Genomic DNA, 23,431 nt, shown 5'->3' with positions numbered 1-23,431 from the left:
GGGGTCCCACAAAGCATTCTGGACTTTGGAGTCACTTTGCATAACCCCCCCCACCCTCTCAGGTGTCTTCCCTATGCTGGAAGAGCGCACTGCCTCGGGGAAGGGCAATCTACCGCACCCAGCCAGGCCTTTTACTAATACAAAAGAGGAGATAAGCTCTAACGACCCGTGATTACTTAGTGTTTTGTCTTAGTGACAAAACACTAAGAACTTTGGCAGAGACAGAGACCTGGCTGCGTCCCTGTAACTCTTTCTCACAAAAAAATATTAACTGAATTTTTGTTCATAACATGTAGTATGCTCAGATAATTTTTGGGAGATGAAGTATACATTGGTGAGGAACCCACTCATGCAGAGTGATGTCCTTTCAGGGGAATCATTTTCTACTAGTCATGGCACCATCTTTTTATTTTTTAAGATAAACGGTAATATGATTAAGAAGTGTGCTCAAATTTGGCTTGAGTGTGCTTTCTAATGATGAGTTAAGGAGAAGTTGCAGTGTAAAGTCAGTGTAATGTCTCTGAGTGTGTAATAACCTGGTCATGGATAAATTCAATTCTCTAGTTTTAATTAGTAGTAACATAATGAACAGAAAAAGACTGGAGGGCAGGGGGTGATGAGGGGGACACCATAAGCTTCAGAAATCACAGAAATGTGATGGTCATTGGTGGTTTCACTGTTGTTTAACTAAATCCACATTCCATGTCTGGCTTTAAATTCCACTAATATATTGAGAAACACCAGCACATATTTACTCAGTTCCTGGCCAAATACCTGCTTCAGGGCAATAGTATAATATAAAGAAATGTTTCAAGGAGTATCACACCTATCTATTGTGAATTTGTACCTACAACATCTACTATTAAGAGGGTTTGACCTAATGAATCTGCTGTTACCAGAGATGCAAAAGTCTCCACTGAGAAGAAAGAGAAATGAACACTTACTGCATCCCAGGCAGAAGGTCTTAATTGTAAAATGTATATGAGGCTTTCATTGATCCAATAAACAACTCAGAAGGTAAAATTTCTGGTTGAATTTTCAGACCAACCTGGAATTTAAAGTGCAAGGAGTTTGTTCTTAAACCCTGCTTTTTAAAGGATCAGAAGAAAAATGTGAAATGCTTACAATAAAAACGTATCTTTACTCTAGAACAACCATTCCAAACACAAATGAGCTTGTACGAAGAATACTGTGAAGGAGAGACCTTGAGATGGAGGTGATCTGGTAGAGCTTTGGGATCACTCCCTGGAGCAGATCTGAGACTGACCAGGAAAAGAGAGTGCCAAAAAGCACAGGTGCTGCTTTGCAGTGTTTTGAAGCCCCTTGGCTTCTTGCATGGCAGATGAGAAACACACTGGCATTCTGGGGCTGGGGCCTGAAGCTGGACCAGTGCCACTCAGTGAAATGCTGCTTGATAGGACCAGGTTGTTCATGTCTGGAGTAGGCTGAGGATCTTAACATGTCCTAGCATGATTCTGGCCCATGGGTATTAGTAGTTCCCTGGGCAATGCCAACAAGTTGGGTTCAGCGATAATTTGTAACAGGGTCATCCCCAGCAGGCAGCAGGTTTCTTACACCACCCTGAGTATTGGGCTTGAAGCCCAAGCCATTTTGTGCATCCTTCTTCCCTGACATGGCTCATGTAATACATTATTTACTGCTGCAGAGACACCACTGTGATGCACAGCAACAGAGCCTACACGTATCCCTTATTTGGGAAACTGAATAGATCCCCCTCCCCTGCCTTGTAAGGAAAGCATAAGACACAGAAAAGCATTAGTCTCAACTGAAAGCATAGTGCCTCTTTTTCCTTAGCTAAGGGCTCAAAGCTTTAAGACCCTCTGTGTCTCCAAAAGAAATGGCATCTCATGCCCTGCTGTCTGGGAAGACATCAAGATTCCTGGCGCCACATGCATGCCAACTGTCACAAGGTCAAGACTTAATGTAAATACCTATTCACTGGAGCAGGGAACATAAATTAGATGAGTACTGTTTAGTAGTGGGTGTTTGTTGGATTAATGTTTATCAAGAAAAGCAGGATTTGAATGACATCAGTTATTTGTATTCCTTCCCATTTTTCATGGGTTTTATTTAACTGTGATGCCAGGATGTGATTTCTGCAGTGAGGTTGTAAGTCAGTAATGTTCTTTTAATGTGGTCCAGTTTTTATTAGCCATAGTCTATATCTTTTCAGTTGCTCTTTGGCCTTTAGTTTCAAAAATGTATTGCATTGACCTGGATCAGTTTTGAATAAAGGCAACGTTACTTTATCCAGAGTAATTTTTACCAACTGAACATATTCCTTCCTATGTGACCATCTAAGTGAAATGTGTAGAAAGTCTTCTTAATTTACACCTGTTTCCCTGAAGGCATTTTTGATTAGTTTGCTGTAAAACTTCAGTGGCAGTGCAGTTTGATCACTCTGTCACCATCTGATTTTTTTTTTCCCTCTCCCAGGAGGCTCTTTTCTGCTGGTGGTTAAGGGCTGCTAACAGTTTATCTTGTACAGGATTCCACTTTGACTTTCCTGGGCATCCTTAGAATACTAAGAATATCTGTGGAGTTACAGTAATTTTTAACACTGTACTTACAGTATTACTCCACAAGTACTATGATGAGGAAATCCCTAAACTTCTTAGCTTTATATCCTAGTCTGGTTTTGTGGTGACTTGTTTTTTCCTTGATCATCTGTAAAATATGTTTATGCTTTTTTAAGCATTGCTTGTAGTTAGTTCACCTAAATAATATCTTGCAGAAACCCCTTTTCTGGTTTTACCCTCTGTTGTTCTCGGACTGGGTGGAATGAGGAGCAGCACCTACACATGTACTTTTGGAAGTGCTGTTTGTGACACCACAAGAGAGAGCTAACAATAGAGAGCTAATAGCACTGGCTCAAGAATACCAGGGTCTGTCTGGGGCTTCAGTACTTCTTTTCATTCTGCAGTAGAAAACAAGCACAGCCTTTCCAGGCTTGTCAATTCCTTAATTTTTTAAAGTAAAACAGTAGCTTTTTATCTGGGTGGCTGGGGAGCCTTCTCTCACAAAGTTTCTTCAAAGTGCTTTTGCATCTGAGAGTATGGTTAGGTTTTGCTTTGCTTTTGTTTTTGTTGTTCCCTTCCTCTTCATGGTAGATACTTGGGAACCAGATATCTGGGGCTGAAAGTCAGTGTCCCGTCCCTCAGGCATTTGTCTTGTGTACCTGTCACACAGCATACATACCTTTTGGTTCACCCTGAAAATGTCCCCAGTGAAGTGTCTTCACAACATTTGTGGATAAGTGACTTATCTGGAATCAAACTGAGCGGTCTTTGTAGCAAGTGCTGTCATAGAAGCTTCGGAAAACTCATACCGCATCCTCTACCAATAGGCAGGCAAACCCAGCTGTGCCCATCGTTCGATGTAAGTGTAATGAGCAGGCTGCAAAAAAATCACCAGGCATAAATTCTCCCATGCCTGAAGTCTCTTGATACTGCTCATCTGATAAAAAGTTAAATCCTTTTATTCCTTACTCAGCTAATAGAGCTTAAGACTGAGATAAAACAATCCAGTTAAGAAGCTACATGCCTGGGTAGAAGCAAAATAAAGGCTATTTGCCTGAATAAATTCCTGTGATTTACCTGTCATTTATGTGTCTTCACTTGAATGCTTTCCATAGCATCACTTGCTTATTTCATGGCTTGCAGGATACTCGTATTTCAGCCTGGCCAATTAAAAAGCTTTATAGTTAATTCTCAGGATGTATCAGTCTGCAGGGGGATAAAATTCCACACATACGTTTTTTCTGGAGGCTTGTGGTAGCCTGTGAGGAAGGACTACGTCACCAATGCATTTCAAGGCCAGAATGTTGTTTTTGTTGGGTTTTTTTTAAATTTGGTTTGGGTTTTAGGAATTGGTATGTTGATCTCTCTTGGGTAGCTTATGCAGATTTTGCCATGTGGAAAGCTTCAGAAATATTCAAATAATATACTTGTGTTTAAAAAAACTATAACAAGAGGGGAAAAAAATTGGGACTTGAAATTTAGTAGATACAATACTGAATACGTAAGATAGCTGAACAGAATAGCTTAACCTGGAAGAAGAAAACTTGAGGAGTCATAGAAGAAAACTTGAAGAGTCATAGAAGAGAGTAGGCCAGATTAAAATTCCATTCTGCAGAAAGCAGCAGCATAGAAATGTGGTTTTCCTGTTTGGAAATCAAAACATTCAGGTTCTCCTTCAAGTGGAGATTTTATGGAACTCAGATGTAAGCAGCATTGCCTTTACCTCTTAGTGCTGTGGTTTACTTGACAAGGTGGTGTTTGGTCAAAGGTTGGACTTGATGCTCTTGGAGGTCTTTTCCAGCCTTAATGATTCTACAATTCTGTTTGTGTCTGAACAAACCAGTTATCTGTATTCCAAAGAAATGCCAAATCTCCATGTGCTAATATGTTAGACAAGTACTCCAAAACAGGTTCAAAATACCTCTTTGTTACAAGCTGGAGATCACTCAATACCCTGAATAGGAATTTAAGATTCCCTGATTGAATTCTATAAGATTCAAGATTCCCTTTTGAATTTGAGAGTTGCTACAAATACCATATAATCAGGTCTGGTAAGTGTAAAATAGCAGCTTGGCTGATCAGCTATAATATGTGGATATGAGAAACCCAAATATTGGTGGTCAAATATGTCCTGGAAGGCTGGGAAATACATACTATGCAGGAATTCCCAGTTTTTGAGAAAATTTATAAGAACAAGTACTTGGTTACGTTTTACATTTCTTTGTTTATAGTAAACATATTAATTCTGGAAGAGTCATTATAGCAGTATTCTCTAGTCTGTATTCAGTTTGGGGAAGGCTGTTTCGAAGCTCTAGCTTAAAAATTACAATAATTCTTATTTTATCTTACAACTTCACAGGTTTCTCCTGTGTTTGCTTTGACATCTGGTTTTCTTATTAATGAGAGATTCAGTAGCTGAGAACAATATAGTAGCAGCTTGGTTTTAGAAGAATTTTCAGAATAGTAATTCCAGAGAAGCCCACTAAATACCAGATTTTCAGATGATAAACTTGAGTTATAACTCCCTCTTTCCTGAGGCAGATGGATATAACATACTTCCTCTGCTCACAGAGGAATGGGTTTCTGGCAGTCACGTCCCATTGGCGAGGCTCATTTTAAAGTAGCCTTGGTTTCCTCTTAAGTGTGGTTGTTATGGAAGTAGGAGATTATATTTGTCCTATTTTGAATTCCTGAAAAATAGCAAAAACTATGCTATGAATATACAACAGCTGCATTCCTTTACCCTTCTTAATGGTAAACCAAAAAAAAAAACCAAACCAAACCCAAGCCAACCAACCAAACAAAAATCCCAAAACCCAAAAATGCCACAGAGTAAAAACACTATAGATAAGCAGACCTAAACAGAGCTACTGAGCGGAGGAATTTAAAAACCAAACAACCCTCATGATAAAAATGTCAGTGAAAGGGTAATTCTGCTGTCAGGCTGCCCATCAGGTTTCCTTCAGACATAAATATTTTGCAACTCAAGTAAAGTTGTTTTCTGGACTTAATCACACACTGTTTTGAGACAACTCTTGTTACCTAGTGATTCCACCTAATTTTCTGTTCACAGAAATGTGCCTGGCAGTACCCTCTGGTCTGTATCATATATAGAGGGGCACACTTTGCAAGCTTTCCATGCTTTACTGCTATCTGTTTTCTTTGTGAAGGACAGGGATGGCAGGTGTTTTGTTTGTTTTCCCTGTCACATTTTGCTGGAAAAAGCATGCTCCTTATCCTGCTTCCTTTTAGAAGAGCCAGGAAAGGGGTGTGGCAGGAGGAGGAAGGAAGGTGAGATCACATGGGTGAGTTCTGCTCTCCTGGGTCATGGCTGGGGTTTTTGTCTGGAAGGATTAAATAAATCCTGTTTTGCTACCAACAGGATGAAGGTAGTGGTGTAAGAAAGATCTTGGAGTTTGTCCTGTGCATCTAAAGGAGGGCATGCCACTAGAACACAAAGCCCTTTTTTTGCAAACAGGAAGGCTCTTATGTGACTAGTACAATTGCTATCCTGTGCATCATATTTGTGCTTATATTGCATTATGAAGTAATTTTCTGGTCCTTCCTTCTACTTTTCATTCCAACAATAGCGCTTTGTATATAACAAGAAAATAAAATGGCTGGCAGCTGAAAGGGAGAACAAATGGCATTCCTGTAATATGTGAATAGTTGCCTCACTGTTCACTTCCTCGGTAAGAATTATTTATAAACTCGATTCCAAAGTCCTTTACAAAATACTTTGTCTGAATGCAGGGTTATTAGATATGGAACGTCTTTCATACTCTTCTACATGAAAAGTAAAGATACCATATATTTTATTACTGTCTTCAAAGCCATGTAAAGATAGTGTTGTAGACTGAATCTCAAACATATAAAAGATATTCTGAAATATCAAACTATTTATATACTCAATATATGTGAGTTAATTAATAACTGGTGTATTATTACTAGTGAGGAAAGTTGGTTTACTTTTCACAGTTTACAAATCCTTTCAGGGTTTTGTATATTCGTTGTGTCACTGAATTCTGAATTCTGCACAGTGTGTAATTTCCAGAATTAAAAAAGCAGGGAAGTTGTTTACCAAATGGTGGGTTTGTAACTGTTGCTTCCCACTTTCCCCACTGTGCATTTCTCCTCCTCCTGTCCCAACAGCAACCACACTGCTAAGCAAAACCCGAGACAGCAACACAATGGCCACAACTCATCTTTTCCTGGGGTTGTTTTTGTGTTTCCTAGGATCCTTGAGGATTTCCATCCATCTGCTAGATCATTAGAAGCTAGCAGCCTGAAGTCAACATTACACATAGTGACTTGACTGGCTGGAAAAAGCAGCAAAAGAAGAAGACATCATATACACTGCCCTATCTGGAAGCTGAGTTGATCACTGAAACAACTAACACAGTGTTTGCTATTTGGTCTAGGCCCTTAATCTTAATATGTAGGACTGGAGGGACCACTTGGTTAGCTGCTCTGCAGAGGAGGAGATTTTGTCAGGCAAAACCTTCTTTGCCCATGCCACTCTTGATACTGCTGCTGGGCAAAATGTATTTGTCTTCTTCCAGCTGAGTTCTGAAAATGTCCAGGGATAGAAGCTCTGCAGACTGTCTAGGGATTCTCTTCCAGCACCCAATTGCTCTTGCATTAGAGAGTAGAGAGGATTTCATTTTTGCCAACATGTGTCTGCAATTTCACTTTCAGCAAATCTTGAGTTCATCACCCTCTTCCTGTCATATGGTTTTTCTTCTCTTATCCAGTTATTCCAGCTCCTTTTTCTCTGTTTGGAAAGATCTGCTGGACTCAAAATCACAGGACTCAAACTATATAGCATTTGGCAAAATTATAGGGGAAGAACAATAGGTTTCCAAGCAGGTGACTAAGTAAAGGCAGTAGCAGCCAGAATTTATAAAGAAGAATTGTAAATAATTTGTACAATATATAAGTAATTTACTTTATTTTACTTTTTTTCCAAATCCTAGAGTGTTTTCTTCTGTGTTTTATGAGTTTTTTGGAGATGTGTGTGGTGGGGTTAAATATGTAAGTGAGGAGAAGATGGTTACAAAGCCCAATAGTGGAAACATTGTCCCTATCGTACTCCTTGCTGTGCTGTCAAAAGGCATGGATTTTGTCAATAGTTCTTGTGCTCATCTTATGCACTGTTCAGAGTAGTCTTCCCTGTCTTCATCCATTTTTATTGTGTCTTTTTAAACACAGATAAGTTGCTTAGCTGGCTAAAAGCTTTTATTCCATGGCTGGACCTCATTGGGTGGGATGTCACACCCTGAGTGGTGTCACACTGTCCTGTGTCATCACTGTGGCTGCAATATCAGCTGGCAGTCCTATAGAGACAGAGATTACTGATTTGTCATGCTTTTGGGAACAGACAAAGACACTGCACTATTCTTAGGAGCTGGGACCTAATTCTGCTCCTGTCCCAGGCTGGATTGGAGTTTCTCTCCCGCTGTTCCAAGTTGCTTATCACTGCCAGCCCAAGCCTGCTGGTCCGGCCATTTCCATGCTTAAAGTTTCAAGTGCCTGACCCCCTCTGAGCAGGCTGCTCAGGAGTGCCGTGCACTCCTGGACATTGCCCTGCAGCTCCTCATCTTTGTGAGGGGTTGAAGGCTCCAGGTGTCCTCTGCCTCTGTGCTTGTTTTGGTTGGGACAGATAGTATAGACGTTCTTGATAGACGTTAGTATGAGGCTGTTGTGGTTCAAATTTATTTTATTGATTCCTTTTTAAGTGGTTTGTTCTGTTGTACCCCCATGTTCTCTCCAAGCTGGTTTACCCCTGGGTTTTACCCTCCCTCAAAGCTGTCCCTCATGCCATTCCCTGCCCCTTGTTCCAGCTCTTTCCCTGTCTGTCAAGGCAACCCAGCCCTTGATTCCCAAACGTTCTCTGCCACTTAAACCTCGGGCCAATCCCTGTCTGCAACATCCCTTTGGAGTTCCCCTACTCCTGGAAGCCCTATTGGCCCATATGACCCACCCTCACCCTCCTACCCCTATTGGACTCAGACACTTGATGTAATCCCCTCCCTCCTCCCCACAGGGTTCCCTATTGGTTAGCTGTTTGTACCCTGACTTGTATCTGGCCCTACCTGCTTGTACAATGGAGCCTGAGGCTTTCTGTCCTGCTCCCTTCACCTGGAATAAACCATTCCTTGTAGAACCTCAAGACAGAGAGCCTCCTCCTTTCTCCTCTGCCTAGTCCCTGTCATGGCTTGTGTCTGGCACCTTAGAGCAAGTGGCTCTAAACGTTCTGCCTCTGGTAAACTCCCATACCGAAGCAGGTCCCCACTCCTGGTGTGGTGCCAGAGCTCTAAAAGCTAGCCCAGGTTCCAGCAGCCACTTCATGAGGCTACCATTCTGACTGTCCCCTTCCTTCCTGGGGGACTGTGCAAGCAGCTGAGTGGTGCTCAGTTGCTGCTGGGGTCAAACCATGACAGCATCTGAGCACCTTTGCAGGGCTCTGCACCTTCTCCACAGGGCAAAGATTGCTAAATGCAAGCCTACCTCTGGATGTACCTTCTTAGTGGCCCATTTTTACTGACAGGACAGACAGATGAGAGGACTGCAGGGGATCCTCTGGTGATTTTTTGTTCAGCTGATGAGTGCTAGAGTTTAAGGTGTTTCTTGTTCTTCCTTCTGTCTGAATGTTTATCATTGTATCAAAATCACTGACAGTATTCTCTTTTTCTTTTGGCTTTAATGAGCATTTGTTTGTGCATCTGAAATACTCCATAACAGAGTGTGTAGCATTTTGGATTGTGCCTTTTTATGTCATATGTTTACTAAGGGTACCAACTGTCAAGCTGAAAAATCAGCAATAGAGATTTAAAACTTAGTGTTCAGAACAAGTATTTTGCTGGTTCTAAAGCTGTGGCCTGTGCAGAGTCTGGAAAAAACTTTAGTGTGTCTGTCTGCTTGTGTTACTGAGGATGTGAGGGGCGATCTTTGCTCTACTGTTGTCTGTGCAATATGAATTACTCATTTGTACCTTTCACTTTTTCTAATTAAAAAAAAAAATCTGATCCAACCAAAACACCAACTGGTTCTTTTTTTTTTCCTACTTTTTTAGTATACTAAAAATGCATCCTTGCAAACTAGGCTTTTTAGTAGTTTTGATTTATACTTTGCTTCCTTTCTGAACAGAAAATGGGAGTTAATGGGGGTTTTAGGGTGTTTTGGGGCAATCTTTCTTTCTAAAAGAATATTTTGAACAAAACTTTTGAGATAAATTTGCAGAAGTATTTTTTGACCACAGCAGCTGCAGTTTAGTTCAGATTTGAAAATAACTTCAGTCAATTAAAAGAGTGTGTTCTATATTTTTACAATTATTGTCTGTGTCATGTGTGTTCTTATTTTTTATCTAAAGTTACATGCTGTACTGATACATTGTCTGTCTTGTTTCCTGTATTTCCTTGGATGAAAGGAAGCCAAATAAAGCGAATTGAACATAAGGCCACATAATTTCTTTCATTTGTAGCACAGTGTTTGTGAGATTTTATAAATCAATGAGAGAAGTATTATTCATGAGTTCTAAGTGTATGACTAATTAATTTGGGAAAAGCAGTAGTGATCCAGTGTATTCTTTAATACGTGTGGCCTTTAAAGATCAATTGTGAAGCCACAATAATTTTTGTTTGCCATGACATCAACTTGTACTTTTCTTCTTAAAAGATGTGGTAATGAGAAACTTGAATATAGTTAGAAGGATGTGTCAATGGTACTGTATCCCTAGAGGTGCTGAATGTCACGGGATTGTATCCCAGATGTGCTTGTTGGAGCTATGTTTGTTGGTAAAATACAATAGACAGTGATTTCCAGAGGTTTTCTAGAGATTGCAACATAAAATTTTTATTTTCTCAAGGATACAAATGGTTGCTAGCAATGGCTTCTAAAGAACTTCCTCCTGGCTGCTGGCCAAAGGTGCTAATCTTATGGCTGCAATACCTCACGCACCCTGAGCAATGGGAGATTGTAGTTCCTTCTCCTGGGAATTTGTTGGTATAGAATAAGGCATAACAATTTTAAACTAAAAGAGAGTCAATTTAGATTATGTATAAGGAAGAAGTATTTTACAATGAGAGTGGTAAAACACCGGAGCAGGTTGCCAAGAGAGATGGTGGATGCCTTATCCCTGGAAATATTCAAGGTCAGGCTGGATGGGGTCTGAGCAACCCGGTCTAGAGGAAGATGTTCCTGCTCATTGCAGGGGGAGGTTGGACTGGATGGCCTTCAAAGCTTCCTTCCAATCCAAACTCTTCTATAATTCTAAGAATCTGACACACTCAGATCAGAAGGCAGCGAGCCAGCAGTGCTGCTGCCCTGAGCACAGTGCAGGGCAAGCTGTGGTTTCCCCAGGAAGAAGAGCAACGTTTGCTATGCATAAGAGCAGAAGGGCTGTTTGCCTGGCCGAGGAGCTCCCGGCACAGCTGGCTCAAGTGCTCCTTAAGCCACCAGTTGCAGGGTGGGTTGTGCTGACAGAGCAGGGCAGAAACCAAACTGTGGGCTGAGGTGGTTCACGCTGGGGCTGAGGTATGGTAGCACAGTTAAGTGGCCTTAGAAAGAGTAGATTGGCCACCCTTAACTTCACAAAAGGTAAACATGTGCAGAACAGCATGTTTCCTTAGGGAAACCTCAAGGTCACTGTAAAATCTATAAAAGGTTGCTTTTTTGGCTGACAGCCTAGTCCTTAGAACCTGTCAAAACGTTTGCCTTGCTTTTCAAGTCACAGTGCATTGTTTAATTCCTACAAATGTCTCTTCTCTTTGTGTTATTTTATCCCTGACATGCTCAAGGATGTCATTACTCTGAATTGTGCTGACATAAGGGACAGGAAGGTAAAGTGTCTGTGAGAGGTAACATAACCACAGGGATGTAGAGAGGGTCTTCAAACCACCAATACGCAGAGCTTGGTTCCTATAAAAGACAGAATTTGAAAAAAAAAGTCACTTCTGATCACACTGTGAGAATGACTTCCTTTTTGCCTTGGATATTTTGAGTGTTTTCCTGTTGCCTTGCCACACTGACCACCCAGCCCAAGGTCAGGCAGCTGCTTCAGCTGCCTCTGAAGTAGTGAATGCATACTTGTGTTTTTTCCTTTCTCCTTTCCTTATCCCTCACCAGCCCATGAATTTTGCCTCTGCACAAAATTGTTTCCAGTTTCCAAGTCTGAGAAGTAGACTTGGGATGCTCCTGGGTGACTTTACCATATCATGTCATGCCATGTTCCTGCCTGCTTCACTTCTGTGTTTCCCAGCTGCTATTCTGCCAACTAAAATGCTGTTTGCTTTGAAAGCATGGTGGCAGCTGCTCTCAAAGTCTGTTGCATAACAAGATGTGAGGGAAGGAAGCTAAGCTAGAAACTAAGAGGATGTATGGTGGTGGTTTGTCTGGATTTTTTTTTTCCTAAAATGGATTAGGTTGGTGGCAGAATTCACACTGAACAAGAATTTGCATGTTGGTGACCAGTATTTTTTCACCCAGAAGGGTCTGAAAGTCCTGCAGCTTCAAGTTGAAAGCGCTTAGGTTTTTTGATGACCATATTCAGTGATCATCCTGGGAGAAGGTAATAAAGTGAATTTGGTGCTTTGAGACACTCTGCCTGTGAGAGAAGGAAGTGTGGCCACCTGGACAGAACTGGGAAATAAAGAACAGGGTTGCCAGCCCATCCTTACTAATCTGGATTTCCTTAGAGGAAAAGGAGGAGACATATTTCCTTATTAATTGCAGTCTCATACATCACTTCTGGAAAACAATGTATCTGAGTGTAGTGGTTGACAAAAGAAAGTTTCCCACTTCACACTTAAAACAGAGGTTAAGCAGGTTGGTCCTTGCTTATGAAATATGGATCAGACAGATTGCCTGTTTTTTGTAAGAGTTTGTTACTCTAATTTGATAAGGAAACACACACTGAGATAATGATATATATTTTATTCACTCCTCAAGTGATCTTGATTTCAGCTTCCTTCCTCCTGATTTTGCGCTTCGCTGTTCAGACTTCCCTGATTTGTTGTTTCTCTTGGTCCTGGACAAGTTCCTTCCTGATCATTCTTGTTCTTTGCAAAGGACTTGGCCTGAAGCATGGTATTTTCTTGCTCATTTGGACACCCTCTCCATCTTTCCCTCTCTGGTACTCGAGTGTTCACAACAGTCACTCCATCATTGGAAGGTGTTTTCATCTTCCTGGTTCACAGTAATCACAAAGTGAAAATGGCTTCTTTGAAAGCTTGTCCTTGTTTCCAAACCAGGAGGCAGCCCCTCAAGGAAAGACAACATGCACACCAGTAGACAGACCTAGGGAGAATGTTCCTGCTCCTGTCTGTCTGCAGGAGCTCCAGAGAGCCCAGATCCTGGGCACACACTGCCTGGAGTTCATGTGGAGCCCACTGACATGTGTCTGCCTCCCTTGCTGGGCTGCGTGATTGGTCCATCAAAATGTACAGAAAAAGAAAATGTGCAACTGGGGGCCTGAGTAACATGGTTGATGTCTCAGCATGGAGTAAAAGGAAAGCATACACTCACGACTGTTGCATGCGTTAAATTTGATTTCTGTTAAGCAACCAGTTATTTCAGCTGACTGATCCTGTCTAGGGATGATAAATATTGGCATTCTCTGGTGTCCTTTATCTTGTCACAACTTGAGATAGATGGCTCAGTTAGAGCATGGTGCTAGTGAAGCCAAGGTGGAGGGCTAGATACCAATATGGGCCATTCATTTCAGAGTTGGATTTGATCATCCTTGTGGGCTGCCTTCTAACAACTAAGAATATTTTGTGATTCTGTGATTTTGAAATTCACTTAGTCAGTCTTATTTCCTTTCTGGACTAATTAACCTAGGAGTGAGAAATCTGTGATGATGGTAGCAGCAACTAGGAGAACTCATTAGGCTTTGATCAAAACAGAAGAGAATACTTTCTTGGACAGCATGGAAGGCATAATGTTTGGAATGAGAGTGAGATGGGTGAGAGAAAGCTGGCTTGTTTCCCTGACAGCTCTGGGTGTCCCAGCACAGAGTATTTGCACTGGAGAGATGAGAGAGAGCTGGTGTGTCCTGCTCTGTCTCCAAGTGATGTGCCTGGAGTCAAGTAGCTATTTGTGCTTTTTCTCTGTGGAAGAACAGGATTGGAGTTGAGTCAAACAAAGGTAAATGTGTTCTGTTTGACCTGAATTGATAGTAAGATGTCAGATGAATTATTCAGGAATATTTTTACACTTAGGTATATAGTGCTTCTTGGGATTGATATTTTAATTTTAGAATTTTCAGTTTGTCATAATGTTATTTATCATCAATAGGGTAAGAGTGCTGTTGGCCAGGGTTCTTCTGTTGTGAGCAGTTCCCTCTCCCACTGCCCTCAGCACTCCCATCTCTTCCTAATTTGCAGCCGAGAGTTCTGCCTTCTATGTAGCAGACTCCATAGAGTTTGGGAAAGCTCCATGGAGGACTGAGACTTAACAGTAGGAACTGCTGAGTCAGGAGGAGACAGCAAAATAAGCTCCTGTCTCCGACCCCCCGCCCCTTAGCCTTATCTTAGTAACCTCATAGGTCATTCTCCCTAACCCTTACTATTGGACAAGTTTGGATCCCCCCATACCCTATAAAAAGGGGCTGTTTTAGCACATTCGACAGAAGAGGAGCTGTCGATGAGACCCTTCACAGACTCCCCCAATAAAACCATCGCTGTGGAACACCTCTCTCGCGTCTGCTTCAGCCTCAGCCAAGGGCACCCTAGCAAGGAAGCAAAGAGCTGATATCCTAATAGAGCTGATAATCACTAAAGAGCTGACAATCACCAAGCTTGCTAAAGGGTAACCTGCGGCTACGGCCACAAGCTAACTGGGCATTCGGGCACTCTGTCTCCCAGAGGGACTGGGCTCCCGGACCATCCTTGCATCGCTCAATAATAAGGCCAAGATCAAGGTTTTATTATACTTCTAGACTGATCTCATCACCAGAAGAGATAAATCTTATTGCAACTTCTAGTAGTAATCATGAGCTGAGATCCTTTTCCCATTTGCTTCACTAGGAGGATTTGTTGCTCTGCCTATACTCCCCAGCCATGCTTTGGTTTGGCTCCCTGTCAGAACTGCAGTGTTTATACAGTGGCTGTCTGACCACTTGAGCAACTGAAAAATTGGAATTGGATAAATGTAGTTCCTTGAGTAGGTTGGCTGCTTCTTAGGCAAAAGTTGAGTTTTCCCTGGAAGAGCAGAAATCCCAGTGTCAAGGAAGAGAAAAGACACAAGTTCATAAGGTTTACATAGGAGCTATTTGGTGGTCTAACAAGAATGAGAAGCATTGAGGGGGAATCCTTCCAGTGTGGTCCTAGTTGGGGCTTCTAGCTGGTCAGAGTGACTCTGAGAAAAGTTGGAAAGTCTCTTTTTTCAGCCCAGCACTTGAAGAAGGAGTCAGGGCTCTTAATTTCTCAGTCTCAAGGTTGTTTATTGTATCTTATCTATAAAATTCTTTTTCTTGTGCTGCTGAGGTCCACTCAGCAAGAGAGACCGAGGCATTTTGCCTGCCTCCGGGGCGGTGTTATGTCTTTATACTAAAAACTATATATACAATGTTTACAATAACTTTTCAATACTTATCACTTATGTTAGACAGTGAGCTTCTACTCTAAACTAATCTAAAAGTGCCAACATCACAGCAGAAGATGGAGGCTAAGAAGAAGAAAAAGAAGAAAGGCTGGATACACCCAGATCTTTCCATCTTGCTATTCTGAATTCTTATTCTAAAACTCCAAAATCTACTTTTTCACCTTGTGGTAAATTCACTATCATTCTACTTAATTTGTCATGGCTTGCAGATCTTCATCTAAGGTTGGTAACTTGCTCCATGGGTCATAATCAAAACTACAGGCATTTTTGGGCTCTGTGTCAGGGTCTCTGAGACCCCTGGCAGGGGTCTTGGCTGCTGAGGACAGCCAGAGGAATGTCCTGGGTCTTGACAGTCCTGTCCCCTGCAAATCAGTAAGGAAGCAGAGGTGACGTAAAGCCCTGTGATGGACATACAGCATCAGGCTATAGAGGTTACTCAGCATGGTCTTGTCAAACTATCAAGGCTGAGGTTTTTGCCAGTCTCCCAGCTGGATTCCCGTGAAGTGCTTTTTGGAACTTTTCAGGATCGTGTGAAATCTGGACTCTGAGTCTTCTGACACATTTGTATTTGTGCTGTGCAGACCAAATTTCTGTGAGAAACGTTGATCTGCTATTAAATTTTGGAAAGATTAAATTCTCTGCTGTGGGATAAATGTTATGCCTTTATTTTTTGTCATTTAAGTAGCACTTCCATCTATGGGAATAATCTCATTCCCAGTGGGAATTTGAAACTGTGTCTCTGCTGGCAACCCAGATATTTTCCCTTTCCCTTCTACACAGCTTTCCATGTTAATCTAGCCAAGAGAAAGAACCTAGGGGTAAAAATGAACCCTAGTAAACTGTATGGGCACCCTGAAAATTTTTTATGCTAAAACTAGGGAAGGCAGAGCCATTGAGAAAGATCAGATTTGGAAATCACAAATGGTTTATGTAAGCAGCTGACTGAATCAACAGGAAGAGATTTCTGGTTTCCTGGAAACAATTTTCAGGATGTTTCCCCTTGTGTTTAAAATTAGTTTCTGCTTCAAGATCTTCCCTGCTCAAACTTTTTTGTATTGCTTGAAGGGTTGGTGCTTTAATATAAGAGGGAAGGCATTCCTGGAAACTGCATAATTGGTTCTTCTGTTTGTTATGACCTTTTTAAAGTCTAAAAATTTGAGGGGCTAAGTTCTAAAAAATAGGCATAAATTTGCTTTCTATCAGCCTAATTTGTATTATGTGGATATTATAACAAATTATTTAACATTAGCTGTAAATCCTCTGCTCCGTGGTTTAACTTCACTCTTGGGGTTACACAGGAAGGCTCAGTTTAATATCCTTCCTTTGTTTGCTTGATTGTGTAGAGTGGCTGTTTGGATGGTGTGTGCATAATCCATGCCATTATGGAGTGGTTTTGGGCAGGCACAGCTTTCATATAGTTAGAATTTTGTATTTCTAACTGGTTATATTGGTAGACATTTGTTAGCCTTTTCTGACAAAATATTTGGGAGAGTTTTAGAATTAAAAGCGTTTACATCCTTTTGAGAAGGTAACTGGCTTGGAGCTGTTTCTCAGAGTAAATTCCACTGAGCATTTGGAGAAGTGGGTCTATTTTTATAACTCTGTCCCAAAACACTGTCTGTTTTAGTTCAGATTTGATATTATTTAGCTGCTTTGAAAGCATTTTTGTCTGCTGGCATTCATGTATTTGGTGCATTCTGTTTTTGAAATTAAGAGTTTATTCAATATTTATAATTACATTGTAAATAATGTTGACTCAAGAAAAGAAAGTATTACTTCACCATCTTCACTGCCAGAACTTTTGCTTCTAAAAATAGGGCAAGTATAAACAATTGCCTTTCCCACTGAATGGTGGAAAGTTCCTTCTGTGGAATAAGCAAATATCTTACAAGAGAAGTATTTCAAGATTTAATAAGTCTTTAAGTTAAACTGTTCCTTAAGTTTGATTTTAACTTTATAAATTGCTGTGAACTGTTTGTCATGGTTTGACACTGGCACAATGCCAGTGCCCTCATGAAAATACACCCTCCCTGGTGTCTGCTGTAAGATGTGACCAGGAATAAGCAAAGCAGGCTCCCCCTTAGAAACAAAGACGACTTTATTAACTAAACTACAAGAGGGAAAAAAAAAACACAAGGAAAATGAAAACTTAACAAATATATCTCCTCGTCCTTCCCACCAAATTTCCAATATAATACATTCCCCAAATCACCAACTCTCAGTCTGGCACTACCCTTCAGACAATCAATCTTCAGTTCATCATGAGGAGAAGGAGTCCTTCTTATGCCATGGTAACCTCTTCCTTCATGTCCAGTGCTCTCACCACTGAACACGGACCAGAGCTGCTTCCAGGATCATCTTTTAAGGATGCCTTGTCCCATTCTGAAAACGGCGCAGTCTCTCCTTTGGGACATCTGTCCCCCCCAAATTTTTTCACCCCCTGGGGCCGAAAAGTACCAACACTGAACCCTCCTGGTTCTGAGGCATTGCCTCCCCCTGAAATGCAGTCTCTGTATCACAAGGAAACATGGTTCTGTCCATGGCTATACAAAAAGAGTCCAGCAAAAGAGCCACTCCATCATCTCTTCCACCCAAGGTTCTTCTCCATTCTTTTCACATCTCTCCCACTCAGACCTTCAACACATGCTGTTCCCTCTTCATCCTCCACTCCATCTCCCCTCCAGGAAAGGTCAATGCTCTGCAAAGTTTTCATTGTCCACAAAGGGTTTAAAAGCTCCTATAAGCGGGGACGGGGGACTCCTCGATGTACCACCTCCACCTTTGCCGCAGGCCCGCTGCAGGCCAGGCCAGTAGCACATGGTATCAAATATCAAGATAACCGTCCCCGGCACGGCTCTCTCTCTCTGTCTCCGCCCTGGGGGGGAAATACCTCTCAGCACTTCTTCCACTCTTCCACCCTTGGGCCAGGCCTACCTCCCATCTCTGTCCCAGGCCTGGCCTACCTCACAGCCGCATGGCTTCTCCCCCTCCCGCCCAGCCGGCAGCTGGGACAGGGGAAGAGATTCAAACCCTTTTCCTGCCGGAAATCCCAAGAGAGCCTTCCAGGGGAGAGCTCTGCGTTTAACCTCTGTGTTCTCAGAGGCAGATCCTATGCCCCAGTGGCCAAACTGGGGCATAGATTAAAATCTGATCACCCATTGGCCTGACCACAAGCACCCCAGAAAATCTATTTCCTGTCAAACCACGTCACTGTTTTATGCTGAGGGTTAGATAGCTTGTGAACAACCCTAAATAATGCAAATCTACATATTCAGACACTAAATTGCTGCTCTGGTTCAAGATAAGAGACTACAGTCAAGGGAAAATAGAGAGCAATTATTAGGATGTACAACAGAGTAAGCTTTTCTGAGACACTAGGTAGAGGTTTTAGAATGCCACTTTAGAGACTTTAGGCAGAGGTTTGACAAAGCCACTGGGAAAGGAGACACATCAAAATATGGAATAAAAAATGAATTTATAAATGTGATAAACGAATTGACCAAATTTAAGAATCGTATAATTATCTTTATTATTATGCAAGCAAGAATAAGCAAGGTTCAGCACTGGGCGGCCAGGAGTCCCCGCTCCTCTTAGGCGTGCGCCTTTCCCCCTTTAAAGTTCGCTTTTTATTGTCCTTTTTCTCTGGATTCTTGGATGACGTGGTCAGTCTTCTGCACTTGCTCCTCCGGTTGCTAGGGGGTCTTTTTCTGCCTTCTGGTGGTCGTGGGATGAAGGTCCCCAAGTCTTCCTCTTTGGCTGCGTTCCTTATAAGGCATATCTATAAGTCTAAATTCTACAAGCTAAGCAATTCTTGCAAGGTTAATAATTGTTACCAGATGTGGCAGTATCTAGTTACAGAGGGTCTCCTATATCTACGGGGTGGAATTTGCAAACCAAGCAATTCTAACGAAGTTAGTAATTGTTACTAGATGTAGCTGTACCTAGTTACAAGGAGGGGGGTTGTAAACAAAGCAATTCTTACAAAGTTAAAGGTTTTACCATGTGACTGCACATAGGTAACATTATATCCTGCTAAACAAGAGCTATTTAGCTATTTTTTTATAATTTAAATTATCTAGCTATTAATGAACAAACGTATTGTTACTTATTACAATAAATATATGAAAGAGTCATAAATATTAATGAGGTTCATTAAAATATAAAATAAAAATACAAATTCATAAAAATATTAATCTCTTTTCCCAGTGGCATTCTCAAATCAGTAACTATGTGGAAATGGAATTGCTTCTTACCTGACTTGAAGAGGAATTGTCTTAAAGGAAGAGCCAAGAGCAATCTCCACAAGCCCCCTGGTTAGAGGAGAGACTCTGAGCCTGCCCTGTGTGATATGAGGTGCCATCAGCACTGGGCTATAGAGCAGGAGAGGAACTACAGCAGGTAGCAGACATGATTATGGGAATTATAGAGGATTATGGGGAGAGTTTACTTTTGTGAAGAGGAATTGAAGGAGGCCACTTCTTTCAATCACGGGGAACATTTTGATGGGAGTGCAAGTTAGAAATCAGGTGCAATTTGAAGCACAGGAGGAGAGCCCCTCTGGAAAATCTATGCCTGATACAGGATTTCTGATTTTTGCTGCCTGTGTGAACTCACCTGTTTCCAGGTTGTTTTGCTAATGGCTTCTGTGCTAAAACACCCCAAACCAGACCCACACTCATGTGTACAGGATAATTTCTGTTTATATCACTTTAGTTCTAGATATGTCATTAGTTCTAGCTAATAGAATCAAATAGAAATATGTGGAAATAAAGATGTTTGGGGTTTTTTCTTGCAAAAAACCTTAAAGAATACTCCAGATTCCTTCTTGTGTTACATGTAGCCCTCTGTTTTAAGATGAACACACATCAATACATATGTACATGCAACTAGTACTTTACTATGCCACTTGCCAACTTCTGTGATAAAATCCTGAGATGGCTCCAGCTTTGACTTCAGGTAGCCCTATTCCCAAGACAAGAGCTTCCACTGATAAACAGAATGACTTGTAAATTAAAAAAAAAGTAGGGTTTAGTTAGTATTTAAGCTAGGAGGCTTCACATTCTAGAAAGAGAAAACTGAGGTGACAGAAATAAAGGGCCTGTGTGTATCCTTTTCCCAGCTTGCTGTGTCCCTGTAGGCAGGTCCTTGCTTCTAACAGTGCTCTCTAGGTGCATTGAGTCCAGGTTGTCCACGATATCTTGTCTTCCAGAAGGAAAATACCTGATTTTGCTATGTATAAGAGATTTTCATCTTTCCTAGTAGGCATTAGAGAAAACCTCAGACCACTGAGTCTTCTGGGAGAAAAATATATGAAAAAAGAAAATGCAATATTAAAAAAAGAGATGTGACATAACCCAGTTGCATAAATCCAGTGAGTTCAGGCTGGAAAAAAAAAATCTCTTGGTGTGGAGACTTAGATTTTTTTCTCATGTTATTTGTTCTCCATTTGATGAAGCAGTGTAATGTAGAAAAGTACACTTTTCTGCCCTTACTTGGAAGAAAAAATATTTTGTCCTGTGGGGGTAGTACTTAAAATTTTTCACTAAATCCTAATTTTGAGTTTGTGTTTTCTTTCTCATTCATAATCTCTGGAGAGTTAGCTTCCAGCAACACTTTGGCTTTTCCATATCCTGAGAAAGTTTAGATTGCTTTCTTCACAGCATTTCTTTTTCCCTTCCCAAGCAGTTGAGCAGGAAGGCGCACAACTACAAGTTTGCCTTGTTCCCTGTGAGCAAAGCTGTTGATACAATGATCCAGTCCAGAGAAAGGCAGGAAGGGGGGAAACGTCTCAGCCTTGCAGCAAAACTTTTGAAATGGCGATCCTTTGTTTTTCCTAGAGGTTTCTGGTGGCTATCACTAATTTCCTACAAGTAGAGTGCAGAGGAAGGGCAGATGACAGATGTATATGTGGATGTGGATTGCTTACTGAGCTATTTTCTTATTTTGTAGCCTTCACTACTTCAATCCATGAAAGGTATCTGAAAATTGCCAGGGGGAAGAGAATGTGGATCTGTGAGTTTCAGGTTGCAAGAAGTGATTAGGAGGGAAGGGGGAGTGAGAGCCAGAGCAGGTCATTGATGTGGGTAGGAAAGGAACTTATATAGTGACTTCCGCGGTTCAGATTCACAGATGGGTTTTCTCTGTCCCCATCTTGCATATTCTCTGTTCTTCCGCCTTAACTTTTTTCATTACCCACATTCTCTCTCTATTTTTTTTTTTTTTGTACTTCATAATTTGTGGCCCTTTTGACTGTTCACTTGGTATTGTTTTTGTTGTCCCCTAGTGCCACACATAGTGCAGTGAAAATAAGCCAGCAATGCATATTTTGGCTCTCAGTGGATTGCGTACGTTTTGGAGGTGTTGCTCGGATGCCTGCAGATCTTTATTAGTGGGTTTCAAGCTGGTGTGGTTGTAATGGAAACATAGCTTTGAGCTGAAGAAGGGTGTGGAGACAAGGCTCAAAGGAAGACTTAATGCCCTTTATTTTCAGCCAGGACAAATGTGCTGTGAGTGTTGTGGTCAGTCCAGTGCCATCAACCCTTCTGATGAGGATTTATAAAAAAAAATTACAATATTTGTACAATATTAAGTATTTAAAATATCAAATGTTTTAATGTTTATTTTAACAATAAAAGGCAAAAAAGTGGGAGGGAGCCCCATTTTTTTCCAGAATTGTTACTGTAAACATGCTGAAAAGATAATTATAAAGGAAACTAGTGCAGACTGTTGTTGCAGCTTGAATTGCTGCTAGTAAAGTCCAGGGTAAAGAAGCCAAAAAGGCTTTTGCATAATATCCATAGATGTTTAATTCAGCTGCACAGTGAGATGTTCTCCTCTCAGACACACTTTCTCCCCCAAGGTCCCACTCTCTCCCGCAGGGGCCTCCTGGCTGACCTTGGTCTTCAGGCAGTATCAAGGTGAGGCTCAATCAGGGAAAAGGAGGGAGAACCTCAGGAGCACCTCTGTTCAGGCATAGGAACATAGTGGAAGGAGCCAATGGGGTGTAACTTAGGAGAAGCCCCTCCAGGGCCTCCACAGACTGTACACCCTAGTATTTCACAAGTGACTTTTATCTGAATGGCTCAGTCCACATCAAAGAAAACAACATGGCATTAAAGCGCTTCACTTCCAGAACTGAGAATCTCTGATTAAATGTCATAAACTGTAACCTTCCTTGTTATTTTTTCCAGTTTGGTTTTGGTTTGGCTTTGGGGTTTTTTTGGTGGTGTTTGGTTTTTTTTGTTTTGTTTTGTTTTTTTGAGGAGGGGTTTTTTTTGAGGGTTTTTTTTTTGTTTTGTTTTTTTTGTTTTTGTTTTGCTGATATGTAGATGTTTTGCCACTTTCTTTTTTAAATGAGAACAATTGAAAAGCTGTGAAGATTAAGAAGGAAATGTTTTGTGCCAGTACTCATGAGGTTCATTCTGGGAAATAATAATTATAAACCAATTTTTAGGAAGATAGGGGAAATGTTTTCAGACATGTAGTACAGTACCACATTCTGCTTTCACTTCCATAAATGCAGCTGTGCTGAAGTCCTGGAACATCAAGAATACCATGTGTATTCTGTTATCTCATTTTGCCTATGCCTGGGGATGCCTCTGAATGTGACTATATGTTAGGAACCAGCAGAAAATCCCTCTTTCCAGGGATAATGAATCTGACTAGGTCTAGTCCCTTACTTCATATGAAGCTCCGGCACAGCGCTGAGCTATTCTCAGTCTTTTGGAAAATCTTTTGCTGGGTAAGCTGGACGGCACCTTGATAGGTCTTGTGAGCGAGGCAGAGATGCAAGAAGGGAGAGTTAGGGGGGTATGGTAACTGTGTCATAGCAACCCTCAGTTGCCAGTCAAGGCAAAATGATCCTCCACCTCAGGCAGTGTCACCCTCCTCCTGAGTTTTTGACTAGAGGAAGCACTGAACTAAGCACACTGCTCACCTTTACTCATTGATACAAAATAGGGGGTGTTTTATGCATGTACATAAAACACTTATATGATTCAGGACCACATTGTGAGGTTTGAATCCTGCCCTGCCATCCTGTAGGAAGTGATTAAACCCCAGTCCTTAGGTTTTGTGCTTCTGTTCACCAAAGCACTTAATTTATTAATCTGAAATGCTTATACACCAATGCACACAGTATAAGAAACAAATAGGATGAACTTGAAGCACCAGTCTGTTCCAAATCCTGTGACGGCATTGGTGCTATTTAGATGTGGTGGGATGAGTCCCACAGGCTGCTCAGGAGGGACAGGCAGGGCAGGTGGGGTGGAGGAGTTGCACTGTGTGTG

At 41.4% G+C, this 23,431-nt stretch overlaps 1 protein-coding gene across 18 annotated transcripts in view; it reads left to right on the top strand.

Annotated features, from left to right (window-relative positions):
- The window catches only part of LOC102074065 (OX-2 membrane glycoprotein), a 52,584-nt gene that overhangs the window by 6,447 nt on the left and 22,706 nt on the right, over nucleotides 1-23,431 (top strand). For 2 of the 18 annotated variants that reach the window (XR_012579158.1, XM_026796740.2), the window contains exon 7: nucleotides 19,350-22,416. The exons of 12 other annotated variants lie outside the window; for them this stretch is intronic. The gene's annotated coding sequence lies outside the window, so the exon portion shown is untranslated. Of the gene's footprint in view, nucleotides 1-6,130; nucleotides 19,300-19,349; nucleotides 22,417-23,431 lie in introns of those variants that run through there. 4 more of the 18 variants (XR_012579151.1, XM_074536013.1, XR_012579153.1 and 1 more) reach the window with 3 other exon arrangements.

Source organism: Zonotrichia albicollis, chromosome 2 (genome assembly GCF_047830755.1).
Source record: "Zonotrichia albicollis isolate bZonAlb1 chromosome 2, bZonAlb1.hap1, whole genome shotgun sequence".
NCBI lineage: Eukaryota > Metazoa > Chordata > Aves > Passeriformes > Passerellidae > Zonotrichia > Zonotrichia albicollis.
This window is presented reverse-complemented; position numbering and strand designations above follow the sequence as displayed.